At 36.9% G+C, this 12,672-nt stretch overlaps 1 long non-coding RNA gene across 1 annotated transcript; it reads left to right on the top strand.

Moving 5' to 3' along the window:
- The first annotated feature begins 98 nt into the window (after positions 1-98).
- LOC124080809 (uncharacterized) lies at positions 99-11,757 on the top strand. Its single transcript, XR_006847853.2, has 6 exons — positions 99-618; positions 794-991; positions 3,541-3,621; positions 4,437-4,493; positions 7,806-7,934; positions 9,282-11,757. It is a non-coding gene; the product is annotated as an uncharacterized LOC124080809 (long non-coding RNA).
- Positions 11,758-12,672: the final 915 nt, after the last annotated feature.

Here is a 12,672-nt window from a genome sequence, read left to right as displayed (position 1 = left end):
GACTGTGCAGAACTGCGGCTTCCCCTGCTATGGATGCCTTCTGAGCAGCAGATCTGACTTCCTCCTCAAACCAAGGCATCCTGAAAACACCCAAGCAGAGGAAGCATTTTTTCACCATGACATGGGAAAGGGCCACAGAGATCCAAATGGAAACGGACATTTCATTTGAGTGACTGTTTCTACCCCACCTTGGCTTTATGCCTAATTCAACAGGCACTTAGGTGGCTGAAGAGGGAAATTTTTGTTCAAGTGAATCCAGTTCTGAGTTGGACACAGAGCCTTTTGACTGGCGGCCGAGTTTCTTGTGCTAGCTGGCAAAATTAGCAAATTTTTCTTTTAGTTGTTGTTGTGGGGTTTTGAAAATATCTCATTTCCTGGCAACAGTTTTCTTTCTCCAGGAGATAAAGGGAAACAACTCTTCCATCTACACCATGTAACACTTCTATCATCTTAGAAAGTATTTTGTCAAACAGGCAGGATCCCCTGAAGACTTACTCTGGTTCTACATGGCCTCTCCACAGCTGGCTTAAAACCAATGGTCTCAGGAAAGTCCTCCGTTGCCTGCTTGTGGATGTCAGTGGGAGTCTGCAGGCTGTCATCGGAAAGCTCATCTTACATGTATGACCCATGGGGGCTGTGTGTGCGTGCGTGTGTGCGTGTGTGTGTGCTCGCGCGCATATGTGTGTGTGCAAGGGGTGGGCAGAGAGCCTAGTTTTAAGTTCTCATGTATAGTCAAAACGATTGAGAAAATTATAAAGATAAAGGTAACATTCCTTCCTTTGTTGCTCCCCAGGAAGCAAGATAAAATGTCTTGGGAAGGGCCAACTATCATGTGGATGTAATTAATACACACCACTGTGGGAGTCAAAAATAGTCTTCTACTCTGGGGGAAAGTGAAATGACACAATCTCTCTGGATGGTATTGTAGCACAATAAGTTGAAAGAAGCATGTCTATACGAAGGACTCCTGATCATAAGAAAATATTTACAGGTAAATACTAAGAACTGTTTTTGTTGTAAGAGAAAAAGTGTAAACAAATTGGGGAGTGGTCAACTGACTGTGGCATATTCATGAAATGGAAGATTATTGAGTTCTGTTTGCAAAGACCATCCAATGATAAGAGGTAATATTTTGAGGGGACTAGAGGGGAAAAAAAAGAAAACAAAGTTCAGTGACAACTTTGTATAAATATATATGCATACTTGTAGAGAGTAAATGAGTAATAAGAAACATGCCAAAATTATAACAGCAGTTCTCTCTTTAGATTGGCATCCTAGATAGGTTGAATAGATAGATTGTATAGATGAAAGAATGATAACACATTTTATTAGATATTAAAAGAAAAATGTTTACCCAATCTAAGAATATTAAAAAATGGACACACCCAGAGTTAAAATATATTTAAGAAAACATCCTTTTTTCATATGCCTAACTGCCAGAGAATATAGTTTAAATAATGTAGCTTGAAACATGATTAAGAAATCCTAGGTAAGACAGAGGGCCCAGAGACCACCTAAGTCCTCCTCTGCTCTCCCAAGGAAGAAATGAGGAGCACAGAGAGACAGTATCTGTTCGATCAAGGTTATAGTTTGTAATGAGGCCAAGACAGGTGCCAGCCCAAAGCCCATTCCAATACAACAGACTGCATTTTATAGTTAATGATATTCTTCCTTTATTTATATTTAGGATATTGATTTGAATATGAGACTGGATTATTTGGTTGGCATATCCATCTCTGAAATGGTCACCTGTCTCTTGATACTGTGGATTACTTATACTTCTGAATTTGAAAAGGTTGTCACAACGTCAGCAGCACCCTTACACTTTGTGAGATGGTGTCCTACCAGTGTATGTATGCAGCAGGCGCTTTTGTCTTTGAACCTGTTGCTACTTATGCCTCTGACTTTTAACATGGATGATTTTTTGCATTAGAAACTGCTTAACCAAAAAATGCAAGAAAAATAAGCCCACAGAAATGATTTCTAACACAGTAACACAACATGCCTTTAATAAGATATTTTTTTTTTCTGTACCAAGAACAGAACCTCGTAAGAATTCAATAAATACTCGTTGACTGAATTAATAAATGCATAATGTTTTTGGAAACACTTTCCTGATGGTACAGAATTATATATAGTTAGAATTGGCAGTGATATTTAAATAATTCACGTGGGTCCTTCCTTAAATGGTATTATAAAACAAGATTTCCTAGAGCACAAGAATAGATTTATTATGGTATAAGCCCTTACTTTTCTCAATGTAGATCTTATGCTGCAAATATTAACTGTGAAAACATCACAAAATACCTACCTGGTATTACAGCCTTCTTACAATTCAGACACTGAATATTTGCAATTTCTAAGTAGGGAATATTTAAGGTAATGAGTTCTGAATAATATTTATTAACCACATTTTAATGACCCATCCTTTTTATTGAAAACATTAAAATCTTTTAGAAATCACTTTATAAATGCCATTTTAATTCTTTTGCCATATTCATGGACCACTGCTTTCTTAAGAAAAGAGATTAACTGATTCAGGTTTAGAGAAACAAATTACTGTGCTAATCTTCAGGTATTTCTCTTCTTGATATGGCCACTAATGTCTAATTGGAGCAGCACAGGCCCCAGCCCATCACAGTAGTTTTTTCATGAGTGCTCCACTGAATTATTTGTCAGGGATTTAAAATCTGGTGTAAAAAAACACACTAACCTTCAGCAGTCTTACAAAGCTTTCAAACACATTCTGAGTCTTCTAAAATAATTCAGAAAATTGGCCTCATGCAAAGTTAGGGGCTACCATCATACAGGAAGAGTTCTCATGTATCGCAGGAATTTTAGGGAGCATTTGTAGACCTATTTGCAGGATTCTAAGGATTGAAGAGTTGGGATTCCCTGTGACAAGAACTATTGAACAGCCAAGAAGAAGATTGGCTGATCTGTCCCATAGCGATAAGGTGTTTAGTTTGACCTTAATGTTTTTAACAAAATTGAGAATTATTCCTCAGCCAGGTTTCTGGCCTCTTTTGATAAACTGGAGATCTGGTAACATTGAGTTTCCTTCCTCTTCTGACAATAACCTGCTCATATTGGGTAGTACTGCCTCTCTAATTTGCTACACTTTGCATCTGCCTTAGCCTATTTTGCATGGATATCAATACATCTCCTGCATGTTCAGTATGGGTATTTGGTCAGAGAACTGAAGCATTGCTGGTGCTTCCTTTGACCACAGGAATGTTTTATTTCCATATTGTATTAGAAAGTACATTAAAATTTTAGTGCAAATTTTTTTTCTCTATCTTTGTATCTTTGTAGGTCTGAATTGTTATCAGCTCTGTGTGTTCATTTTATCTCTTTTGTTTTTAAGGAAGTGACTTAAGGTTTCACAATCAGCCTTTCTGGTTACTACCATCTTTGTTGCTCTCCCTATTTTCTGAACTCATGTAGCATTCATTATCTCTAAGAATTTTGCCATTTAATTGGCACTATGATATTGCTCTAGATTTCTATTGAATATGTTAAACTGTTTTCTCCATGAAGGGTGCAAGATTACTTCGGTGATATCTTGGAGCCCAGCGGGGTGCTGATATACAGCAGATCACATGTAGACTTAATGATCAGGTAATTCCAGTTCTTTACTCTTTAAGACTAATTTTGTTTAGAATAGAAAATTTTAAAAAATCACTTATTGAACTGTAACATACCACCCCTAATACATAGCAAATTGAATAATACTAATTTATTTTTTATGCTTTCAGAAAGAAGTGTTTCTAATAAATGCCTAACATAAAAATGTAAGATCTTGCCCTGAATTTCTATTGCCTTACACGTTTCTTCTTACCACTACTGAGCCAATGTTTTCCTCTTTTAATTTCTCTATTAACTTTAATTAGGCTCATGAGTTTGCTGGCCAGGTGGGTTTTCCCTAAACACTCACAACTCCGTTTTCTAGGCTAGCAGTAGAATTAAGTTAAGCTGCAGATTTGAGGCAGAATCTAACATTATAAGCTGTGGAAGGTTCCAATGCCACTACAACTCATTTCATCCACTGAGGATTTCAGCAGGCAGCACTTTTAATAAGCTAGGCTCGGCATTTTTCAAGGAATACTTTGGGATCCATTTTTGAAAGCAATATTGGTTATGATTCCACAGCTGGAAGATTTCTGAGGAAATAATGTTTGTCCTCTTGAAAACATGTTTGGTCCGTACATACTGAGTATCCAGTACTAAATTTTACCATCGCATATTTCTAATATATAATTTTCCAACAGGATTGCAATAGACACTGGATAGAAGAATAGTAGGATCACCTCCAATTTAATCTTTTATTTCATCTTTTAGGAGACACAAAATTTCTTACATAATTTATATCTTTTAGTGCATTAACATAGATCTCGTTTGAAATTTTCTTTCATTTTTTTTTTTTTTCCGAAAAGGAGCAGAATAGAGCTGAAAATCTTCTTGCGATCCTACAGGGCATTGGATCCTCTCAGGTACTGGCTGCTGGTTTATAAAAGGATAGGATTTCCATTTACTCCAGGCAGGCTTAATGTATTGTTCTCGGAGTGAGACAGTCAGAATGAGTCAGGAGCCAAAGAATACACTTTATAGACACAAATAATCGTAAATTCAGAATGTCACCTTTAGGCAGAGGCATTTTTATTATTGTTAGTGGAGCTGCTGAGTAGGTTTGATGTTTTATTCTCTTGAGGACTCAATGTTCCCGAGTCCTGGAGCCCTGTCTTTATCAGGCTCGCAAGGAGGGAGCCCAGCCAAACTTGCTTCCTATACTTCTCTATGATTGATAGCAGATGGCATGCTTTAAAATAAACCTATCCATTAGCAGTCCTCAGTGTTTTTACTCAAGGCATTTACAACTGTCTCAAGCAGAAAACACATTCACTCCATGAGCTAGTTTCAGTCCACAACAGCTGTACAGGTGCAAATCTCTCATTAACTCTTAAATAGTGGTGAAATAAACAATGGCTTTTCTCTGACTTTATTTAAGGGAGTATACTTCAAAGCTGCTGTGGAATTACTCTCCTCCACAATGGAGGAGTTTTATTAAGCTGAGCTATATTATGTAGTGATACGCTTGTCCTAGGAATGCATGTAGTTTAAAAGTTTATATCTATGCACAGATTTAGTGGTAAGTTTTCAGTCTCCCAGGTGTGTTTCTGAAGAAGTAGAAAAGAAAGAAAATCTTAGTAAGGGTCCCTAGCAGCTCTCAGGTGCCTGGATTCATGTGCCTATATGTACTCAACATGTCCTGAGAGGTAGTACTCACACTGAGCTGGTGTAAATATAATGAACTGGTGGTGTAATTGGGAAGCCGATTGAATTTCTTGCACATTGGTAGTTAGACAAATGTAAAAATCATTTTTAAAGTTAATTTTTTATCCATGTTGAACACAGGTGAGAAGGTTGGCCTCAGGATTTTGCTTTGTAATCCAGGTCAGAAAAAAGGCTCTGTGGTTTAAAGAATATTGTTTCTAATACTGGCAAACAGCTAAAAGGACTTATGTTGTGTCAAGTATTATTCTAGAAGCTCAAAAAAAGTTAACTTATTTAATCTTACCAGAAATCTTTGAAGAAGCTATCAATTTGCCCACTCCTGTAAGTGATGAAACCACTATGGTCTGTGATCATTGTTATAATAACTGAGACCTTAACCAGGGTTTTTCCTGACAGGAGAAATAGAGAGCCTGTATTCAGAGACCAAACTGGCCAGGTTCAAATCTTGCTTTGGTTCTTCTATCTGCATGACCATGGCTCTGATATTTGATGGCCCTCTGTCTTGGTGTCCTTCTTTCTTTATTAAAAATTTTTTTTAGTTTTAGTTGGATACAATATCTTTTTATTTTTATGTGGTACTGAGGATTGAACCCCGAGCCTTACACATGCTAGGCAAGTACTCTACCACTTGAGCCACAACAGCAGCCCTGGTGTCCTCATTTCTTATTTGACAACCTGACTTTAGCTAATAACTGCCTACCTAGCATGGCTGTTGTGATGACTGGAGGAATTAATGTCTGTATCATGAGTAAACTATTGCCTGGTAGGAAGTCAGTCTGTGGAAGTTTTAGCTATGGCATAGTCATCACCATCATTCTAAGAGGTACTAGATTGACATTAAACATTTGAGATAAATTAGTGATCTCTGCTCATCTTCTATGTCTGGAACTGTAAGTTTGGAATAATTTCAATTTCCAAACAAAACAATTCATTTGTTTTTATTTCACCCTTTATTAATTAGACACAGACCAGAGTTGCCAATCAGAGACTCTGATCAGCATAAGGTAATAAGAGTTTTCATATGAAATTGATAAGATTTTGCCCCAAAGCAAAGTAATTTGACACTCAGCTTCAGTAGCATTATTATTGGTAAATGTGTTATTCCCTTAGGCCTTCTGAAATAATGAAACTGGTTAATGGAGCCCTTCATTACAACCTTCCATGGGTCCCCATGGGCCCATGCTGCCATGATAGGTGAACCTGAGCCAAAAATATCTCTTCAGTGGGCAGCTGGAGAGGCGAAGCAGGAAAAGTCATAAAGTCTGCCCCGTGACTGACTGTACCTCATGCTATTTTTTTCAAAGGGTAGGCTGTGTTAAAGGACTTCAAGAAGGTCACTACAACAAAAGTATGCCATTGATTTACCAAAGAAAAATGTAGATCATTCTAGAAAATATGATGGAAGAATCCAAGTATATACAGAGTACTGCCATTACAAAAACCCATCTTCATGGTTCTCACCAGGAAGGTTTTTTTTTTTTTTTAATTTTATTTATTCTTTAGAGATGATTGCTTTTCTGTTTGTGGAAGGGCATTTAAATGTGTTTTAGAATAAATATACCTGAATATAGGTGGGAAAAATAACTACATGACAAGGGGAAATTCAAGTGAAGAGCACCCTTTGTTATGACTGGGATATTTTATATTGGTATACATAAGAGATATCCAGTTATTACAGTTGCAACTATTCAGTTACCAGGAATAGTTCATTTTGGATTTCTGAAAAGTAATTTTATATTGGGTGTGGTTATAAAAGGTAAATGCTAGGCCAATGGATATTCCATACGTCTTGTTGTAGGCTTCCAGGGAATATGGCTGGTAATTTGAGATCACTCAAGGGCATTTTGGTGTGTAGTTTTAAAGGATGTTGGTACATTAATGGTTCCTCTACAGTTCATTACTGGTTTTAGTATCACACTGAATGGGATTAAGTTTGTTAAATTTATGAACTCACTAGACAGAAAGAAGTCTAAAGAAAGGGGCCTAAGAAAAAAGTATACTTACAGCAGTAAATATCCTGTGAGAGAAGTTAAGTTTCAATAAGATTTTTTTTTTCTTCAGAAAGGTAGATATTAGGAGTTTGCATGGATTTAAGCATATGTTTAAACATCAAAATTCTTCTGGTAGAGCTGGGTGCGGTGGCACATACCTGTAATTCAAGCAGCTTTGGGGACTGAAGTAGGATGATTGCGAGTTCAAAGCCAGCCTCAGCAAAAGCGAGGCACTAAATAACTTAGTGAGACCCTGTCTCTAAATAAAATACAGACAAAGGCTGAAGATGTGGCTCAGTGTTTGAGTGCCTCTGAGTTCAATCTCTGGTACAAAAAAAAAAAAAAAAACCCAAACAATTCTTCTGATAGAATGAACTTGTATCCCATGTAAGAATATATTATTGTAGAAGAATATACTTTTGTAGAAGAATATATTATTGTAGAAGAAGAATATATTATTGTAGAAGGGATGTGTGAACTAGTTGCAGTTTTAGTTACATAGTATATTTTGTTTTGTAGGATTCAAAATAATCAGCATCTGGAATGAAATGGTGGAAACAGTGAAAGGAATGGGAGAGGAACTGAATACCTTGATACCTGCATTCTACAAAGGGAAACAATTCGGAATCTGTTTGCCATTTGACAAGAGTATGCCACCTCTTTATTTCTAATTGAAAACTCTCCATGTCTCAATTACTAAACTGCAGGCTGAGTTTCAGGGTCAGAAAATCAAGGGAATGCCAGGTGGACTCCTGTCACTTTCCCTCCCACTCCTGGGTGTGGGGCATCTAAATTCTCAGTGCTGCTTTCCTGGGGTCCTCCTCACTCCAAGTGCACTTGAAATGAGAACCAACTAGTCCTGTTAGCCTCTAGATGGTCCCTAAAACTCAAATGTTCTGGATCACTAACGCTTCTCACTTTGTGGTGGGGTCTCGTTTCAACTGGGCAGATGTGCTAAATGGAGAAATAAATAATGAATTCATAATTTGAAAAGTACAGCTTTTCTAGTGCTTTTACGTTGTCTCCAGGGCCTGTGTTCTTTTGAGGAGTACTTCCAAATAGGAATATTTTGACATCTCCCACATTTACTCATTTATTTACCATTATGGTTTTAAAGCTACTGGACCCATTATTTTCTTTTTGTTAATCATTTTGTTCCTTATTCAGTGTAACTTTAAAATAATTTCTGCTCGTTCATACCCAGTCTGTTTTTTTCTAATCTGATCCAAAAGTCGTGTTTCTGGGGTTCATCTCCATTGCTATTCATCCCTGGAACTCCTCTTTTTCCCTTGAAGATGTGTTCCTATTTTGATGAAAATTTGAAATTAGAAATTTCTAAATAGGGCATATCTGAATCTGTTTCGTTCTAGTCTCAGTATCATTGGAAAGTTTTGGAAGCTGAGATCTGCTCCCAAACCGTGGGCTGCAGTTGAGTTCCTGAGCTTTATTAGTCCTGTGTTAGAGTAGGCATCAGTTACCCAGAGTTTTCTAATGTGAATAGCAGCCTGTTTATAATAAGGAAATTACATTTGGCTTATGAAACTTTGCTAATAACTATGTAATTGATGGAATTATCTAAAATAATAACAATTTCTTAGGCATGTATTGAGTTGAGCACCACTCCTTGCAATCATTCTTCTTGTTAATGGAGGAACAGATGGAGGAAACAAACTAACCCAGTTCAGATTTCATTACTGTTATACTTTTAATAGCACCTTACATTTTGTAGGGTGCTTTCCAGTTCCTATTAGGAATGAATCATTTAGAAAATGTGATCTTGTGAATATGATTACGGTTAAGGGTTAGTAGACAGATTGAGTTTTCTCTTTCCTGACCATCTCTATGACTTAGGAAGCAATGACAAGTGGCCCCATTTCTCCATAATCAAACTTTCTACTCTATAAAAAGGGTGCAATATTGCTATGTTTGTCTACGTATTGGTAAACATTATCCTAGGCTATTTGCCATAAGCTCTTTTTTTTTTTCCCCTTGCAGTGCTGGGGATTGAAGCCAAGATCTCATGCATTCTAGGCAAGCACTCTACCACTGAGCCATATCCCCAAACCCTGCCATAAGCTCTTTAAAAGAGGAAACCCATAAGTAAGATGCAAAGTGCTACTTACTGTAGTTATCCAGCACTCCTGTTTCCCACCGTCATGTTTTCAGAAGAACAAAGAAATGATAAAATTGTCCTGGAACCAGAGGTACTTGAAGGTGGTCAAGGGGTTGAGTTGAATTCCCTATGGTATTTGACATTTATATTGTTCAGCTGAGTTTGTTGTTGTCTGGAGTAATATTAAGTTGGGTTTCCATTGTTTGGCACAGTTAAAAAAGCAAATGGATTTTTAAATGTTGAATATCTAGCAAATTAAGAAGTTGTAAATCTTCATGACCAAAGACAATGAAGCATTGCCATATGATTAAAAAAATCAGAATTTAAATCAACAACAATTATATATAATTATATATATATGTGTGTGTGTGTGTGTGTGTGTATGTGTGTACTTTAACTTGTGGAAAAGTAAGAAAATATTAACAGGAATTAACAAAAGTCCTTTAAATATTATCTTAATTATTTACAAAACTAATTTTTCCATTGCATATTTACTATGGAACCATCGGGGTGTATAACAAACAGAGTTTGAATGACTGGTTATCAGTTTTGGTAAAAATTGGGTCTTATATTTTGCTGATACAATTTTCTTATTGAGAAATCTTCTTTGTTATGATTCCCAGGAATATTTTTTTAAAAATACCTTTATAATAAACAAAATAGCAATATAAATTTTTATGGAACTTTTATTTTCAAAGGATCCCAGAATGCTTATAAACTGTTATTCAAACCATATACAGGAATTGCTGAAGCATAGCTACACTTTGGAGCCAGAAGACAAGCTGAAATGTCAGTTATAGAAGACCAGGACATTCCTGCTCTGCAAGGGGTGTGGTCTGGGTGACCTAATGGGGCATTCTGGCTGTGCTTTCTGCGCTGCTGTGTGGGTGGAATGCCTCTGCCTTGGAGCAGCACAAGGCCAGGCTGTATGGCTGTGGGCAAAGGGAAGTGAAGGAGAATCAGGTAGTGGAAAGAGGAGGCATGAAAAAGGGGCTGTTTGTTACATTCCCATCACTAGGTGGCAGGGACTGGAACACAGTCACCGTTGGTTGGTTGAGACTCCTTGCACCTGGAGTAGAGTAACTCTGTCCCAGATGCTATTTGAGAAAAATCACTTTGATTGCCAAATGAAAATTCTTCTCTTATGGGAATGTTTTGGGAAAACCAAAAATAAAAACTAACAACAAGTTAGACTGATTCACATACAGAATCTCAAGAATGTTAGAGTGGCATGGACCTTAGAGATAATCTGGTTAAATTCCTTCATCTTTGTCTTTCAGAAAACTGGGACCCATAGAGAGAAAATGGTCAGAGCAATACTTAGTTCAGAACTGTGCAGTTGGAAGAGAACCTAGCATTCACTAGCTACATCTGCCTTGCTATTATAGAATGATGTCTGAAACATTTCTAAGAGTTCCTTCAGCAGTTGTGTTAATAGAGAGGTACTCATGACCTCCAAGAGCTGCCTTTCCCACTGTTGGTCATCTTTTCTTAGAAATCATCTTCATAATATTCATTCTTCATTGCTTTTACGTGCATTTAATGAGTGACAACTATGTGTCTGGTATTAAGTGTGATACATGCATACAAAGTAGGATAATAACAAAACAATAGAACCTAATAATTCTCAGGAGCACATATGTGTCAATTACTTATTGTTTTACACGTTTTTACTCATTTACTCCTCAAAACATGCTCAAGGATTAGAATCGTACTTTTTCTATTTACAGATAAGGAAAAGAACACAAATTATCTGCTAAAGCAAAACAGCTAGAGGAAAAGAGCACAAATTATCTGCCAAAGCAAAAGAGGTGGAGTCAAGGTTTAAAGCAGGCATCATTGCTATAAAAGCCCACACACTTAACAGAAACACAGTGTTGCTCCTTAAGCCACCAACTAAACAATCATGCCATAGCTGATTAGTATTAGTACAACAAGGTCAGTTAACAGGGCTCTGTATGGGGTTTAATGGGGGGGGGGGTCCCTGTTACCTGTAGTGCTCAGGGAGGAGCTTTACGAAGGAAGGGAAGACTACAAGGAACCGTTGAAGAGAGGAGCCATCTTCAGAGGGAAAAACAGGCCAAAGTTTTCCTGAATGAGGGGGGCAAAATGTGCTGGATTTTGAAGCACCAATTTTCTGCCTCTAAAGATTGCCAACTTAATGCTGTCATTTAACTACATAGAGCAAATTGATTCTCTCCTTCCCTCCATCTCTGTCTCTGTTTCTGTCTCTCTCTGTTTGGGAGTAAAGTATGTTTTGTTTTTTCTTCCTTTGAAGAGCATTATATAAACCATTAATCCCTACTTTTATAAAAACAGACTTTTACCTGGTAATAAAGAGTTTTGTAGAGACCATTAGTCATGTCCTTAATCTCTGCTTATTTTATTTTCTCCTTTCTAGGACTTCAATTGATGTCTTCCTCTTTTACATAATCATGTTTGTTAAAAAATAACCTACACTCTTCTTTGGCACATTAAGAGGAAGAAATAAAATGTATGGTCAAGCCCCATGGAAAATGCTCATTTAACTTTCATACTTAATATGTTGCATCATTTAATCATTTTTCACAAGTTAGCACTGAAGCTCAGGGAATTTCAATTTACCCAAGGTCAACAAATGGGTCAGTAGCAAACTCTGGCTTTGAAAGATTTGTCTACTTGATTCCAAAGAGTACTCAACTCTTTTGCAACTATGACTTTACATATGCATATATGTGTGTGTGTCTGTGTGTGTGTGTGTGTGTGTGTGTGTGTGTGTGTGTATCCTAAGGAGTAGGCATACCTCTTTCTCAAGGAAAAAGCATATGAAGAAATGGAGAACAGTAGTTTGAAAAGACACCTCCCTTTTCATTTCCCTGTCTTCTTGCAATGGAGAGCCACTGAATACCATCACATCTCCTATAACTCATCACCTAGCATTTATACCAGCAAGAATTATACAGATGATAATATTTATTAAGGCCCTACTGTATGTCAGGCATGGTAGTTTTCATTTAATTCTACCAGAAACTCTATATTAGGTGTTATTATCTACCCCAATTTGCAATTTAGAAAACTGAAGCACATAAGAATTAGCTGATTTTTATGGTGTTTGCTTAAAAACAAAAATCTGTGTCTATGTATCCATCTCTTATCTCACGTTACATTCTATAATTGATGGTATTTTTCAGGCTCAATCATAGCCTTGTTGCTGTTGCCTGTGTATATACACGCTTGGTCACAGGTGAATAATTTACTTTGGTTGAGTTTGTATATGCATTGTTGGACTTACAT

This window comes from Marmota monax, unplaced genomic scaffold (genome assembly GCF_021218885.2).
Source record: "Marmota monax isolate L192 unplaced genomic scaffold, Marmota_monax_Labrador192_F-V1.1 WCK01_AAM20220418_F8-fsc00048, whole genome shotgun sequence".
Taxonomy (NCBI): domain Eukaryota; kingdom Metazoa; phylum Chordata; class Mammalia; order Rodentia; family Sciuridae; genus Marmota; species Marmota monax.
Note: the sequence above shows the minus strand (reverse complement) of the source record. Positions and strands in the feature narration are given on the sequence as shown.